The following is an 18,294-nucleotide window of genomic DNA, read 5'->3' as shown; positions in this document are numbered from 1 at the left end:
ACTCAGGATGACACGGCAGTCGTTCAGTACTGTTAGGGTCTACATCTATATCCATACTCCGCAAGCCACCTCTATCGGTTCTCCCTACTATTACAGTCTCGTACTGTTCGTGGAAAGAAAGATTGTCGGTATGCCTCTGTGTGGGCTCTAATCTCTCTGATATTGTCCTCATGGTCTCTTCGCTAGATATACGTAGCAGGGAGCAATATACTGCTTGACTCTTCGGTGAAGGTATGTTCTCGAAACTTTAACAAAAGCCCGTACTACTGAGCGTCTCTCTTGCAGAGTCTTCCACTGGAGTTTATCTATCATGTCCGTAACGCTTTCCCGATTAGTAAATGATCCTGTAACGAAGCGCGCTGCTCTCTGTTGGATTTTTTCTATCTCTTCTATCAACCCTATCTGGTACGTATCCCACATCGGTGAGCAGTATTCAAGCAGTCGGCGAACAAGTGTACTGTAACGTACTTCCTTTGTTTTCGGATTGCATTTCCTTAGGATTCTTCCAATGAATCTCAGTCTCGCATCTGCTTTACCAACGATCAACTTTATATGATCATTCCATTTTCAATCACTCCTAATGCGTACTCCCAGATAATTTATGGAATTAACTGCTTCCAGTTGCTGACCTGCTATTTTGTAGCTAAATGATAAAGAATCTTTCTTTCTTTGTATTCGCAGCACATTACACTTGTCTACATTGAGATTCAGTTGCCACTTCCTGCACCATGCGTCAATTCGTTGCAGATCGTCCTGCTTTTCAGAATAATTTTCCATTGTTACAACATCTCGATATACTACAGCATCATCCGCAAAAAGGCTCAGTGAACTTCCGATGTTATCCACAAGGTCATTTATGTATATTGTGAATAGGTCTGTTCGGACGGAGTTAAGTTTATTTATTTATTTTTGAGGACATCGTATTTCTGTTTTCTCACAGGTGAACTGTAAGGAAAACCTCAATCTTGTCATAGCAATGTCAATTGCGTGGATATTGGTATCAACGTAGAAAGTATCTTAGATCTCGGAAATGAATTGTAACCGTGTTTCAGTCTGAAATCTGATAAGTAGTTCCGGAGACGTTAATTTAGATCTCAGGATTTGTAACTGAAGAAAATCAGCGTCCAGCCACGATTTATCGATCTTATGTGAAAGTCGGTATTATGATACGGAACCGACGTGTTCGGCTGACCCGACACTCAAGCTTGACGCAACTGTGTGAGTCTACTTACAAATTAGAAATAGTTCAAGACAGATTACTTTAAAAACATACTACTCGTACTTGGTTACATGTAATTTGATCGACACACGAACTGGAAGGCAAAGGACGTGGTATCTAAGGATTAATCATCAGTTAACTGCCGTAACAGCTCTCAGTTTATTTCTGTCAGAACGTTGAATGAAAGGCCATTGACGGAAATTGAGTAGATGTTTAAAACAGGAAATTGAGTTATAAAAACTTAATTTTTTCTTTATGAGAAGTTATTACTATTTAACATGCGTTTGGTTTCGCGTTACATACTTACACTGTAAATTTGCAACAGCAACAAAAAGGAACTCACAAAAGATAGTGGTCATAAACACTTTCATAAAATAGTACTTTTATTATTCGACTGTCACTATGATTAATGGTTACTCAGTCGATAAACAGAATTCTATGAAGAAAGTACCTATTTTCCGGAATGCCATATCAAAACCGAGCAGCAGAATTCCACGCTTGCTCTGCAGTCCCGCTGGTTAATCTGTTGGTGAAGTGACACATGATACCGATGGGAGCTATTTGCGTGCAGAATGCGAACAACGCTGGACTGACTAATTCCGCAGGCACTCGTAATTTCTCTGGAGCAGACATGTGGAATATGAGCAGCAGCTGCCAGTGCACCGACTTTGTTCACTCCGCTATTGCATGCCCGCCCGTTGCCCTCTGCGCAGCATTCTCGTGACCTTTCAGTGACGAATTTTTTACACATTCGCATTGTTGGACACGTTCGAGCGTACAACTCAGCTGTTCTCCTCGCGTTCCTTCGTCATTCACGTAATGAAGCAAAATATCGAATACCTCTTGGTCTGGGAGAGACATTTTCTGCTTTCAAAATAGCTAGCAACATTCCTTACACTGACTGATTAGAAAGCTACATCACTTCTCTGTCCCTTTTATACTGGTGTCAGAGCGGGGCAACACTATTTCCTCCTTATCCATCTCTTCTTACTCCCCTGTTAGCTGAGTACCCAGTGTTACCCGGGTATTTATTTATTACAGTTCTGTTAGTTCATCTTCTTTCCCCTCTGTGTCCATCTCCTCCTCCCTCCTCGCTGTCCATCTTTCTCTCCCCCCTCTCTGTCGCCACGGGCTGCACCTCCCACTCAATGTCCATTTGCTATTCCCTCTCACTTTGTACATCTGGTACTCGCCCCTCTATCCATCCCCTCCTTCACCCTCTCAATTCATCTCTTCGTACCCCTACTATCTTCTCCTCATTCCTTCTATCCCCTCCTCTCACATTACTAGTCCGTATCCCTCTCCCACTCTCTCTGTCTATCTCCTACTCTTCCCCTCATCTGTCCATTTCCCATCCCTCTCCTTGTCCATTTCCTCCTCTCCATATCTGTGTCTGTCTCCACCTTCCCATAATCTGTCTGTCAATCTATTCCTTCCCCTTACCTCTCCAGGTTATTACCCCCACCCTAGTAGGAGGTTGCTGGTTCGTAGCATCACAGTATTTCTTTGCAGATAGTAAGTAATATTGAGACCATCTTTGGCTTGACTCTATCCAGTGTGTGTGTGTGTGTGTGTGTGTGTGTGTGTTGGGGAGGGAGGGGGAGGGAGGGAGGGGGATGGTGACAGGAAGGGCATTCGGCCACCCTCTAACACTGCTATTGCCAAATGCAATAATTAACATGACGACCCTGTGAACATACCGTCCCATTCCATCTTTCAGTCACTTTCTCGACGTCCTCCTCAGTAGCAGGAACCTGACTCTGGAATAACCTGCCGCATTATATTAGAGAACTCAATAACATCAGCTTCGGAAGACAGTTCGTGACATATCTGCTGAAGCAACTATAATGACTAGCATTGGCCCTGTACCCTGTCGTTACCCCTGCACGTCCTTATTTCCAGCCATATCTTCCTCATTTCCCAGTATTCTTAGCTATTGGAGTCTTCTTAGTTTTCCTTTCCTCAGAACTCGTTACATCAGAAAACATATGTTTTGCACACCTATAAATTCTTTTTACATCTGCCACCGTCAGTATTGTTATTACGGACATTATTATTATTATTATTATTATTATTATTATTACTAGTGGCAGCAGCACTAGTAGAAGTACTGTCGGTATTAACTTTATTAGTTCATTGTCACTGTTATTTACTCACATTGTTTCTATATACGCTTAAATCATTTTATTACTATTTGTCAAATTAAAAAAAATGGTTCAAATGTCTCTGAGTACTATGGGACTCAACTTCTGAGTTCATCAGTCTCCTAGAACTTATTGTACCAAACTAATCTAAGGACATGACACACATCCATGCCCGAGGCAGGATTCGCACCTGCGACCGTAGAAGTCGCGCGGTTCCAGACTGTAGCGCCTAGAACCGCTCGGCCACTAAGGCCTTTTTGTCAAATTAAAATTATTATTTCTTAGGTTACTGTGATATAAAAAAGGTAGTGTATGCGTGAAGCCCTTTTCCAATGTAAGAGGATGTCTTATGGCCCTAACCGTGTCAGGTTAACTACATAAGTATGTAAAGGCCAGGAAAAAGAAGGTGGTACGAAATAACGAGTATGTAATACAGAAGTCGCTTTTCTGAAAAAATTAAAATTTGAGTTAAACTTTTATCCATTATGAATGTGGATTTCTGCGACTGTGATGAATAGAGGTTTTCAGAAGTGACTGCCACCAGTCGCTTTTCGTGGTGGTACAATGTTTATTTTCCCATTACCAGCACCAGATGGCACACTGTTATTAGTGCCGTGTAGAGTTATTTGATTCCATACTACTACTCCGCTTATGTCGATGGCACTGGGCTGTAAAAACTTCCAGTAGCATTTTACCTTCAATTCGCGAGGTTTTCTTCTCGTCCTACCAACCAGTGTCAAAAATTACTCAAATGTGAATATAGAAAGTACTCACATTTACGAGTATATGAACCTTAGCTGATGAATAACAAAATAATACTTACAAATCTCATCATACTATGTAGTTTTCTGAGTAAAGGATGTCAACTGATTCTGGATGCAGAAGCTCACGAAATGATATACTGTTCCTGTTACGTGTTTTGTAGGTAATAGTTACCGTATATAAAGTGGTAACATATGTATTTTTGGTGATTATTAAACGTAGTTTTTCATTACTTTGGTCATTATTGTGTAACAAATATTTAATCTCCACCTTTGCCCCGTAACGAAACATGTGTTGCATCCAACCTCCAGTTAATTCAGATCCTGGGTACGGCCTTGGCTGTGAAAGAGGGTAGAAAAATGTGCAGCGTTGCTAACACGGTTGTCCAGTGTGCCGGCTAATGGCGAACTGGTGCGCCGTAAGACCTGCTGGGTGAGCGCAGAACCAGGAGAAGATGATGTTTGGTTTGTGGGGCGCTCAACGGCGCAGTCATCAGCGCTCTCACAAAGTCACAGTTTTTACACAGACCAATTTTCACACAATCCAAATTAACTACAGTCACGAATTTTGATGATGATGATGATGGTGATGATGAAATGATGAGAACAACACAAACACCCAGTCTCCGGGCAGAGAAAAATCCCCAACCCGGCCGGGAATCTAAACCAGGACCCCGTTTTCCAGGGGCGGCAACGCTAGCCACTAGACAACGAGCTGCGGAAAAACTAGAATTTCTTAAAACAGAGCGCAGTTTACCCAGACTATACTCGTACAGTGTTGGATAACGTCAGCAGTTACCGACTTCCAACTAACTTAAAACATAGTTTCAAACCTTGACCAAAATTTTTGTCGCTTATACGCTTAAAGTTAAGTATTTAACTCAGTAATTCATTTATAAAGTAACCACACGTTTTATGTTGTTTCATGCAGGAGAGTTGTATTTTGTAAAGGATGGGTGGTTTATTGTTTACTTAGTATCTGGAAAGAAGCTCTGTGTGGTTAAGAATCACTTACATTCCGTAGAATTGGCAATGTGACACTGAAGCATAATGCAGGAACACATGCAGCAATTTCAACCAAATTTTCTATGTCCATTACTTCTTATTCGTATAAAAATGGTGTAGGAGTAAGGTGCCTCACTACCTTAGGAGTGGGGATGTGGATAAAAAGGGATAACTTAAAAATATTAGAAAACGACCTATGAGTGTTTATTTCCTGTATTTAGTTGATTTGGAATACCTTTAAATGTATAAAATACAATTTGTCTCTTATTTGTGCTGTTCAGTGTGTCAGACAGGTTGCGAAAATGAACACTGAAGCGAGCCAATAATTTTGTCAACGTGTTTCGGGACCTAAGATCAACCAACTTGGCTGAATACCACAGATAAAGTTAACATCCTCTCTGTAAAAATGCAGTGAATTAGCCATATCTGTGTCCAATACATATCACACACCCATATGTCCAACGCCTCCTCTGGATCCATTTCAACCAAAAGTTCTACGCATATTACTATCTGCAAAGAAATACTGTGGAGATAAAATCACCAACCTCCCATTAGGATGGAGGTGATAAATGAATGATGGACAGAGAAGACGGAGGAGAAGACGGACGGAGAGGGGGATGATGGCGTGAGCAGACAGAAGATGGACAGAGAGAGAGAAGGGAGGAGATGGACAGAGAGAAGGTGAAGGGGGAGATCGGTTTATAGAAGACTGCAATAAATAAATACCAGAGCAACGCCGGCTTTCTCACCTACTAATATTTATGGACGAGTAAGGTTCAATGGCTCTGAGCACTATGCAACTTAACTTCTGAGGCCATCAGTCGCCTAGAACTTAGAATTAATTAAACCTAACTAACCTAAGGACATCACACACATCCATGCCCGAGGCAGGATTCGAACCTGCGACCGTAGCGGTCGCTCGGCTCCAGACTGTAGCGCCTAGAACCGCACGGCCACTCCGGCCAGCGACGCGTAAGGAAACTGAGAAAACCACGAGGTAGATGGACGCCAGAATGCTCAATATAGAACAAATGAAGAAAGTAGGATTCATATCAGCAGCGGATATATTGTCACAGTCGCAAAGAGAATTCAAGACCCTTATTTGATGTTAATGAGCTGGGAAGTATTCAAGATTCAAATGTAACCGACCTTACTACTCTGACGGAAAAAAAAATCCCAATACAGAAAAAAACTGTAGAGTGATGAAATTTCAGGAATACAGTTGTTCAGGTAACATATGTAAGTGATTAACATTGCCAGATCATAGCATAATCTTCGCGCGAGATACGCCATTGCAAATGTGAAATGCTTGTACATTAATAATCAGCGTAACCGCTATAATGTTGAATGCAAGCATGCAAACGTGCATGCTTTGTGTTGTACAGGTGCCTTATGTCAGTTTGTGGAATGGAGTTTCATCCCTGTCGCACTGGGTCGGTCAATACAAATTTGGTTGTGGATGACGCTGGTGATGTCGCGTACCTGTATGTGCTCGATTGGAGACAGATCTGGTGATTGAGCAGGCCAAGGCAATATGTTGACACACTGTAGAGCATCTTCGGCTATAACGGCGGTATGTGGGCGAGCGTTATCCTGTTGGAAAACACCCCCTGGAATGATGTTCAGGAATGACTGCACTGCAGGTCGAAACGCCAGATTGACATACAATTTTGTAGTCAGGGTGCATGGGGTAACCACGAGAGTGCTCCTGCTGTCATACGAAATCGCACCCCAGACCACAACGCCAGGTGTGGGCCCAACTGGCGGTGGTTTGGTCACTGGAACTACAGGGTGTCTGGCTCGGAGCTGTCCTTGAAGTAAGCGATTTGTAACAGTTCGTTGTTTCACTGTGGTACCAACTGCTGGTCAGATTGCTGCTGCAGATGCAGTACGATGCGCCGAACACGATGCTCTTCCTTATGGGTGGTGGCACGTGGCCGTTCCAAGCCTGGTCTTCATGCGACCGTACACTCTCCTGACCACCGCTGCCAGCAGTCCTGTACAGTTACACGTTTCTGCCAAGTTTTTCAGCGATATTGGAGAAGGAACATCAGCATCACGTAGCTCTGTAACACGACTTCGTTCAGACTCAGAGAGATGCTGATAATGACGTCTTTGTCGCCTTAAAGGCATTCTTGACTAACATCAACTCATCACGTCCAATCTCAAAGGTAACTAACCCTCACGACCGATACAGCGTTTATTCAAAGCAAACGTGAATTGCATCCTCATAGTGGCGCTACTAGCGTCAATCATATGCGACTGGCCCAAATTTGTAATAGACATAATCTTTCTGATGTAGAAACACGAGTACCAAATTTCATTTATGTCGCGGAACTCCGCCTTGGTGTTTTTTTTTTTTTTTTTTTTTTTTTTTTTTTTTTTTTTTTTTTTTTTTTTTTTCGTCAGTGTAGATATAGGTGCGACTGATTTACACGCGAACATGTTAGGCGCACCATCACGAGTAGCCGATTTGGAAAAGGAAGTTGGTGCTGTGAAACTGGATTTATCTGGATTTAGACTGAGTTTATGAGACTCGCGTTGACACTTTTTCCAAGATAGTCGACCCTGTTGCCCATAATTTTCGGTATGATTCCCTGACCCGTCGAGAACCCTATCGCTCATCATAATCTTGTTTGTCATTGAAGACGAGCAAAAAATATCTACGTGCACTTTATACTGTGGTAAGTACACAAAAAAACCTTCTTTTGTGACTGAATAGCGCATGGCAGCATGGTTAAGATTTAACGTTAATCTCTGGATCCCTCTGTCATCGGGATAAATGCAGTCCGTATCTCCTACAATAGTACCATTCCTCTACAGCACTGTGGTATACACATCGACCTTCAGATTGAGGAAAGCGTAAATTTTACTACTGACGTAAGTTTTATAGGGTCGTTGTCTTTGCTTATATTGTTCAGTCCAGCTGTAGTTCGTAGAAATGAAACCCCTCAGCGCTGGGTCAGGTAGATCGTAACAGAGTTATACAGCCAGCCAGAGATATACTATAAACTGACATGACAGCAGAGAACTATGCGAGAAATGGCTAGTCGCCATAAACAGTGTGCCACGTTATACTCAGTAATGTTATTTTTATAGCGTAGCCGTTTAAGAAAGAGACATTATTTCCTATTTCGCTACGTGGCTTTTGTGGAAAGCAAAAACAAAAACAAAAGTGTAATAGAAAGTGTTGTATGTTGCATTCCAAGTGAACATTTCCCGAGAGTTCTGGCCCTGTTTTAGTAGTTTTCTCGTTTCAGCTCTTGTATTGTCTGAGACTAGATTGTTCTCTCGACGCATTTCATGCTGAGTATATACTCCGCCTGCTGCCTTTCCTCCAGTATTTTTATGTCGACACCTACGTTCTTCTTGTTCGTAACAGTGGAAAACAAACAAGTCACATCCATTCTTTAGTCGCGTTTTAACAAGCATGCGACGTTATTTGCACTTTTTCCGCGTGTCGTTTTATTCTTTCTGCAGCCGGAGGGCTGTTTTCGATTTCTTTGGGAGAAATCTAGCACCACTGTTTAACGCTTTCGTATGTCCTACGCCAGAGTTTAACGTCGTAATATAAAACGAAATCACACCGTTGCCGATAGCTCGGTTGCCTCTAAAAGTGAAGGGAATGTCCATAAAGCGGAACGCCATCTCGTGTAGACATCACATTTCTCTCTCGGCACCAGGTATAATAGCCCATTCCATACGGTTTATTTCGCTTCGACGAACGCTGAACAGCTTGATTACCGCTAGGATTTCTCTTCACTCTGGTATTTTTTCTTTTCTTTTTTTAGACTCTTAGCCCCACAAGATTCCCGATATTAGAGCAACGGATTTATTTTTGTCTCTGTAACCGGGTGAACTGGCGTAGAGGTTGAGACACTCTGTGTCCGTTCGGGACAAGGGGTTTCAGTTCTGATGTAGCTGTTCCGTTGATTATCTGAATCACATTAGGCGATTGCCGAACTGAATCCTTTCCCTACCGTTGTCGAATCCAATCTACCTTGATACAGGAGAAACACAAACGATACTCTTGCTGCTAACAGCTTCACATACCTAGGTAATTAAATAAACATCGATTTCACACATATTTTTAATGCTAACTTGTATCCGAGTGACAATGTTTATGTTGCAGAAGTTATATTAAAAAGTTTTCCGTTAACCTTTTCAGTCCCGACGATATAAAAATAATAATATATTAAAATTTTTCACTAATTTAATCTTTATTATCAAAGTAAGCGAAACATTGAAGAAATTGGCAAAAAATAAAGAGTCAGTTGTTTTAAGGATATGGTTTCACTGTGGAACCACTGGGACATATAGTTTTCAACCACCAACCATTTCATATGATATATTTGAAAGCAATTTCGCATTTCTCGTGGATACAATCCCACATGCCGAAACTCGCATGATCTCATTATGCCGAAAAGAAATTATAATCCTGAAGAACAAGCAAAAATTGCGCTAACAGTTAATAAATTAATATCTAAAGTACAATTTGCCCCACTAGTTTAATTTCGAAACCAATTATAAAGGCAGTAGAACAAATTCAAATTTGCTGTACACTAATTAAATACTTTCATTGCCAGCGATCTCCTTAATATGATCACTACAAAAAATACCACATATCACAATGTCCTTCAGTCACGAAGCACAATCTACGAGCTGACTATTGCTTTGAACGCTGTAAATGACTGGCCCAATGCACTACATTCGTAGAAGTACCTCAGTGGACCACTAGATGTCTCTGTTTTTCAATAACTTCGTTGGTTTCGTGAGAAAGATACTGGTACTGAAAAACAAAGTTAATAAAATGGTGGTTTGAGGCAGAAACACACTGTTATTCAGAGGGTTGATTAAACACGCATTCTCTGACTGTACTGTATGGCCGGCCGGGGTGGCCGAGCGGTTCTAGGTGCTAGTCTGGAACCGCTCGACCGCTACGGTCGCAGGTTCGAATCCAGCCTCGGACATGGATATGTGTGATGTCCTTAGGTTGGTTAGGTTTAAGTAGTTCTAAGTTCTAGGGGCTGATGACCTCAGGTGTTAAGTCCCATAGTGCTCAGAGCCATTTGAACCATTTTTGTACTGTATGTGACTGTCGATGTTTTGGATTAAGGGAGGCAGCGCTCAGTTTCAAACATAGGCCTCGTTTTTGGAAGGAGCATCCTTCCCGACATCGTATGTGTGAAATGCAACTCCTCAACTTTCAGTCTGTAAGATCAAGTGAACACTCTTAATTAGCAGTCTGAGGCCAATAGATTCGAAGAGCAAAGTACAAGACTAACTCGCAGTGTTTCTTCTCTAGTATAGAATGGTGGGCATGACTAAGATGTAATTAACTGAAACTATTTTTTAAAAAAATGCACTGACCACTCACACGCGTATGCATGAACTCGATGACTGCCAACGCACCTACGTGCCAGTGGAGGAAATGTTGAATAATGTAGTAATAATGGGTCTTGATGTGAGTATTGTTATAGTTAGTTGGCAAATCTCTAGCTCTTTCGAAGCAGCCAGTAATATCTGTAACAATTTAAGCTGAAAGTTATTCACTTAGGGGTTTAATTATATTCCTGCAATTATGTGTAGCTTTATTTTAAAATATATTCAGCATTCTGTTTTGTGTTTTCATTGTGTATTAACAATAGTTACTATTAACAGTTAACATATCTTATAACTATATGTACGGGAGAGTATTGTACCTCTGTACCCTTTTCAGACTTCTGCCTCTAGCCATCTGTATGATAGAAATTTAATATATTTTTTTATTCCGTTTATAAATGATGGCATTCACTTTTTATGTGCTGGAATCTTTTTTCTGAAATTACAAAAATTGCTCCGGAAAATTAAGGTTTCTTCAGATGTGAGAACATGTTCCAAAGTGCAAGATGGTCGTGTACCAAGGAAAATAAATTCGACTTAAATTTTTAAGCGTCGCAGTCGAGAAAATCTTTTCAGTATTATATTTAATTGTTCATATATTGTTAGTTGTTATATACTGTTAATATATTATTTTTAATTGTTAATATGTTTAATTATTATCCTACTACACAACAAGATTCAGTAAATGCAATCAAATGAAGCAGAAGTATTACCAAAAACCAGTTACAAGTTTAACCAGCTGAAATAGAAGCTATTGGAAACTAACACAGGTTTCAATTTTCAAGACTGGTAAAGTTGTTAAGACATTAAAAAACTCAGTTCGTTGTTCCATGGTTAAAGAGCCTCCCACTGATTCGAGGTACAAGATGGGGCACGACCGACGAAGTATTGCTTGATTGCCCATATGTTATATAAATACTTGTTCTAAAAATATGTAGCCTTTCAGTGTCATGACTAATTAATATTAGCGACCCACCCCAGCTTCGCACGAGTAGCACTAACAAGGGAATCTCCCCATCGCACCCCCCTCAGATTTCGTTATGAGTTGGCACAGTGGATAGGCCTTGAAAAACTGAACACAGATCAATCGAGAAAACAGGAAGAAGTTGTGTGGAACTATGAAAAAATAAGCAAAATATACAAACTGAGTAGTCCATGCGCAAGATAGGCAACATCAAGGATAGTGTGAGCTCAAGAGCGCCGTGGTCCCGTGGTTAGCGTGAGCAGCTGCGGAACGAGAGGTCCTTGGTTCAAGTCCTCCCTCCAGTGAAAAGTTTAATTTCTTATTTTCAGTTTATGTGACAAACTCTTATGTTTCCATCACTTTTTTGGGAGTGATTATCACATCCACAAGAAAACCTAAATCGGGCAAGGTAGAAGAATCTTTTTACCCATTCGCCGAGTGTACAAGTTATGTGGGTCGACAACATATTCCTGTCATGTGACGCACATGCCGTCACCAGTGTCGTATAGAATATATCAGACGTGTTTTCCTGTGGAGGAATCGGTTGACCTATGACCTTGCGATCAAATGTTTTCGGTTCCCATTGGAGAGGCACGTCCTTTCGTCTACTAATCGCACGGTTTTGCGGTGCGGTCGCAAAACACAGACACTAAACTTATTACAGTGAACAGAGACGTCAATGAATGAACGGACAGATCATAACTTTGCGAAAATAAGAAATTAAACTCTTAACTCGAGGGCAGACCTGAAGCACTGACCTCTCGTTCCGCAGCTTCTCACGCTAACCACGGGACCACGGCGCTCTTGAGCTCACACTATCCTTGATGTTGCCTATCTTGCACATGGATTACTCAGTTTGTATATTTTGCTTATTTTTTCGTAGTTCCACACAACTTCCTCCTGTTTTCTCGATTGATCTGTGTTCAGTTTTTCAAGGCCTATCCACTGTGCCAACTTATAACTAAATCTGAGGGGAGTGCGATGGGGAGGTTCCCTTGTAAATATCTACGGCTGCCGGCCGGATGACTTATCTTGCGTAGCGTTAATTTTGTTTGCGGGCCATTGCGAGGAGTTGTGATTAAAATTTAGAGAACAGCGTCTGGTAACTGAATATTAACTCCAAAGTCTAGTATAACTTAAACGACTTAGGCAGCGCACAACAGGAAAAAGCTTTCAGGGGATACGACTTAATCGACAAATATCGTCATAGTTCAGCCAGTTTTAGGAAATATTTATAAATTATATAGAAGTACCTTCCTCGTGAATCAGTCCGTCTATCAGTGAAAACCGTATCAAAACCCCTGATCTGGTTCCTCAGATTAGCTTCACATACACACAGAAAAACTCGGCGGGAGTCTTTATAAATTGTAGTGATGTGCGATCTGTTTAGATTTTTCACGTAACAGGTCCAAAATTTACTACAATAAAGTCAGTTGAACCGAACTGAGGTTATGCTCTGCGTATCTAAAAATTAAAAAAAATTAAACTGTAACTGCGGATAGGGAAGGGGATGCGGCGGTTCAGGGAATAATCCCAGGCTTTCAGGGAAACAACGAAACAACGAAAAATTGTAATCATGATGGGTGTCGGGAAATTTATTCTCGCCCCTCCCGCCATAACCAATGTGCTACTTCCCTCGTCCGTATCCACAGTTGCAGGAAGGCATGGATAGTACCAGCCACAATGAGACACTGTGCTGTTCCGGGTCCGTAGCCGCTTTTCTATTTGTGAAGCACTAAGGCGGCTCTGGAGTTCAGTTTGTAGCAGCGTACGATCGTGTTAATTGAACTGCAAACATTTCACTGCACCACTGTGCACAAGCGTGATGCTAATGTATTCGCCATTAGAGCGCTAACATTCCAACAGAATTCTATTTGCGCGCTGTAGCTGCTGCCTTGGTGACATTTTGACGTTCGTGACTGCACCAGGCAACGCAAAATTTCTACGTTAGTAAAGAAACGTGAATACCTCTTATTAGCGATTTCAGAATGAGTGAAAGCTTAAATTATATTAATTCGTAGTGCACCGTCCAGCTGTGTCGGCAGAATGGACACTAAAGAAAAATTTGAAATTGTACGAATATTACAAGCGAAAAGAGCGAAGCTGAATAGAGCAAAAGCGTGAATTTGCCCTGGAAATTCCTCGTTTTCGAGTGCATGTTAATACTGTACCACGTTTTCTCCCTTACGCCGGAAGCGGCCGATACGTCGCTCATTCGCTGTATACCAACTTTATAGAATTATTTCATAGTTGTCAGGTTTTGTATCTTCTTTTGGCTCTTCAGTAATAGTGATGAATGGAGGCGAGGTTTATACGAGGGGCGTTCAATAAGTAATGCTACGCATTTTTTTCTGAAAGCAGGTTGGTTTCATTCAGGATTCCAATACACAATATTAGTCCCCACTCTTCTGGCTGGAAAATCCTATTTTTCAACAAAATCTTCGTTCAATGCAACGGCCTGAGGCAACGTTACTGGAAGGGCCTGAATGCCCGCTAGGTACCGCTCTCATGGTACTTCATTGGACTGTTTTTGCTCATCCGTTCCAGAGACAACGTCTTGCTGCAGCAGTAACCTCCAAGTCATCCACTACTGCTCCCTGTAGAGTGCATACTTAATTCGACCAAACAGATGAAAGTCGGAAGGTGCGAGATCCGGGCTGTAGAGTGGATGAGGAAGAACAGTCCAGTGAAGTTTTGTGAGTTCCTCCCGGGTATGCCGACTTGTGTGAGGCCTTGCATTATCACGGGAAACGAGAAGATCATTTGCTTTTTTGTGACGAGGGTAGCACAATACACTTAATAGTTGATCGTTGGACCATGAGGGAGGACATCAAACAGAATAACCTCTTCAGTGTCCCAGAGGACCGTCGCATGTGACTGATGTTTTTGGGGGCGTAAGTGGTGTGGCGCAACTCCATGAATTGCCGTTTTGTTTCTGGTTCGAAGTGATGAAGCCATGTTTCATTGCCTGTGTCGATGTTCAACGAAAATATTGTCACAATCAGCCTCGTAACGCGCAAGCAATTCTATGTAGATGGTCGTTCGTTGCTCTTTATGGTCTGCTGTTAGGTGACGAGGAACCCAGCTATCACACGCCTTTGAATACCCCAACTGGTGGACAAGTGTGTCAGCATTACCAACAGAGACGTCCAGTTGAGCAGTGAGGTACTTCATTTTGATCCGTCGATCACCTCGAATGAGAGTGTCCGGACGTTCCAATATTGCAGGAGTCACAGCTGTGTGCGGCCGGATGGAAGTCGGGACATCGGACAGGTTTGCGCAACGTTGTTGCGATGATGACAGACGTCTCGCCCAACGGATCACCGTGCTTTTGTTCACTGCCAGATCTCCATAGACATTCTGCAAGCGCCTATGAATATCTGGGATGCTCTGGTTTTGCGCCATGAGAAACTCAGTGACGGCACTCTGCTTGGAACGCACCTCCGTTACAGACGCGATTTCGAAGGCGCCAGTGTCGGACCTTCAGGAACTTCATGAAACTATAGGGGCTGTAGGGGGAATATTCCGCGATGTCTCGCAGCAAATTCCGCATTTTTTAACCGAAATTGGCCGAGAAAAATATGCGTTGCTGTACTTACTGTACTCCCTACATATTCTCCACTGGTAGAGTTTGCGTAGTTGCTAAGGCATCAGACGCGTGTGAGGAAAGGAGCTGATTCAATATCTTTTTGCGGCCATTCATATTTAGGTTTCCGGCGGCTTGTGTAAATGTAGGAGGACAAATGTCAGAACGGTTCTGCAGTGGTCTCAGCGCCCCTGCAGAAATTTACTGACGAAGCTACAACGGACTTTCTAGGGAGGATACCGGTAATGTGCATCTGTCTATCAGCTCTGCTGGTGCTTGGTGTAACGCATAAGGTGTTCTCTATATGATCCCATAAATAAATCAGTACCAGTCATAACGTAGCTGCGATCGTTCCCTTGAGAAGGACACGGTCAGCTTCTGCCCCATCCTTGCCTTGTCGGATCTTTTCCTGTGGCTCTAAATCAGCTCGTCATCTTCCCTCCTTATCTCGGTCACATGCTGCTATCGTTATTGAACTAACACCAGAGACGTCCTGTTTACAGTCCTGCCCACGTTTTTTTGTAAAATTATCGGGCTACCTGCATATTTTTGCAATTGTACTGCGTAAGCTATCGTACTATTTGACGAGAAAACGAAGTTCAGTATTATCATTTGCCACTTTTTCTATTTCATTCATAAATTTTAAACATACGCAAAAATTAACTTTTGGCTGATACGATCGTTCTTAAATTTAAGATGAACTCACCGGCAGACACAGCAGTATTTCACACCTGACTTTAACGCAGTGTGTCCGGCGGCAGCAACACTGCCAGGCTAGGCAAGCTCACCGTCATTTTTGGAACACAACCTATGACCAGCTTATGGACAGAAGTGATGACACTTTCTGCAGGAACTGACCATCATTGACAGGGCAATACTCAAACACGTACAGTGCAAGCTGTTACTGATTTGATTGACTGGTGGGGCTGCTGAATGCTATACCACCTACTCTACTCCCCTGACTTAAGCCCTCGCGTGTTCAATTCGATTTCCAAACTGAAGAAAACACTTCACGGCCTTCGCTTCAGAACTGCTACAAATTCGTCGGGCAATAGACCGCGCCGGTCAAGCTGCCAACACAACTGGCACTGCTAAGGGTACCTACGACTTCCACATCGCTACCAACGGGTTATACACAATGCTGGTGACTACTTTGAAGGTCAGTAAAACTTTGAGACACGTATCTATTTTGTACGAGCTGTAAATAAATAGTTGCCACTATTAAAGTTCCAATCCTCGTATAAATTAAAAAATACAAAATTGCGTCTCAGGGTTCGACCCGGGCCGGTTCGAGAGGAGAATGACATACACAGCAACTCGCAACTGAAAGCCGCACGACGGCGTCGCTTACAAAGATATGTTCATAATGCAATGTAAAAATGCTAACAGACGTCCCTGTTTTCGGACCAGGCTGGTTCCAAGGGAGGACACAACGTATAGATCAAAGTTGGATATCGGCGTCTTGTAAATTGTCCACGAGGAAATAATACGTATATACAGGGTGTATCACAATTAATGACGTGAACGCATACAGTCGAAAGTACGCGATACTAGAAGCACAAAATTCTCAGTAGACATAGGGTCGAAAATGGATAGCTTAAGAGCTTCGAGAAATTTTTCATTTTCGATACTGTGAAGCAAATCTCTTCTACTGCTAGCTCTTTGGTTTCCACATTTTGAGAATTAGTAGTATGGACCAAAACAAGATAAAAACAAAAGGTCGCCGGACGTTGTGGCCGAACGGTTCTAGGCGCTACAGTCTGGAACCGCGCGACTGCTACGGTCGCAGGTTCGAATCCTGCCTCGGGCATGGATGTGTGTGATGTCCTTAGGTTAGTTACGTTTAATTAGTTCTAAGTTCTAGGGGATTGATGACCTCAGCAGTTAAGTCCCATAGTGCTCAGAGCCATTTGAACGATTTTATTTAAAATGTCCAGTAAACGTGTGCTCTAAAGTTCATACCTTAAGAGCTATGAGCACGTGCTCATCTTCGCTACTTGGAAACACAACTCTTCTAGTGAACAATTGCTTATAACTTTTAAGGTATGCATTTTAGAGCAAATGTTTACTGGACAGTTTTCTTGTTTTGGTCCATACTACTACTTCCCAAAACGTGGAAAGCAAAGAGTTTGCAGTAGAAGAGATTTGCTTCACAGTATCGAATATGAAATATTGCTCGTAGCTCTTAAGGTATGCATTTTCGACCCTACGTTTACTGAGACTTTTTTGCTTCTGGTATCGTGTACTTTCAACTGTATGCGTTTACGCCATTAATTATGATACACCCTGTATACCGAAACGGTGAAATAAATAAGTTACAGCCGGCCGAAGTGGCCGTGCGGTTAAAGGCGCTGCAGTCTGGAACCGCAAGACCGCTGCGGTCGCAGGTTCGAATCCTGCCTCGGGCATGGTTGTTTGTGGTGTCCTTGGGTTAGTTGGGTTTAACTAGTTCTAAGTTCTAGGGGACTAATGACCTCAGCAGTTGAGTCCCATAGTGCTCAGAGCCATTTGAACCATTTGAGAGCCAAATAAGTTACATTCGTAGAGAGGGGTAGCCCTTTGCAACCAATTTTCTATACAAGACCAGCTGGGCGGTACACGACAGTATGACGTGGTTCAGATCCGCCAACGTCGTCGTGTCCTGGTCAGTGTCCAGGAGCGATGATTTTCAACCGGTATAGGTGAACGGGTGGCACCCGTGTCCCAGCCTCATACCGATGACAGAGGTCACATGACGTCTACTAAGCTTCACCGAGGTTGTAACACGTCATATGTCAGAGGATGATACGGCGGCCTGCCGGCATCGCAAGATCTTCTACGTCTGATCGCGAAGTTACCTGTGTGTAGTAGATGATAATAATTTTGCGTGTAGTATCTGCCGTCGTCCTTTCGTCGCGTCACCCGCGAATGGAATACGACGGGGGCGAAATTGTATCGGCACACTATGTACCCCCCGTTTGTCGAGTGTAGATCTATTAAGGGCTGTGACGACGATACGGTTCGATGTATATCCGGAGAGCCCTGGCAGGGGTTGCGGTAGTTTTGCGGTATTAGCTAGCGCTGGTCGCCGCGTGGGCGGCTATTGTGCGGCTGTCCCGTTAATTAGCGTGCTGCCCCAGAGGTGAGCGAGGCGAGAGCGCCGACCCGCGGCATTGTTCCTACGCGCCAGCAATTACGCCCCTTACCTCCGCACACACCATAATTCGCGCTTCCACCACCGCTCCTAACAACTT

The sequence above is a fragment of the Schistocerca americana genome, chromosome X (genome assembly GCF_021461395.2).
Source record: "Schistocerca americana isolate TAMUIC-IGC-003095 chromosome X, iqSchAmer2.1, whole genome shotgun sequence".
In the NCBI taxonomy this organism is placed as follows: domain Eukaryota; kingdom Metazoa; phylum Arthropoda; class Insecta; order Orthoptera; family Acrididae; genus Schistocerca; species Schistocerca americana.
Note: the sequence above shows the minus strand (reverse complement) of the source record.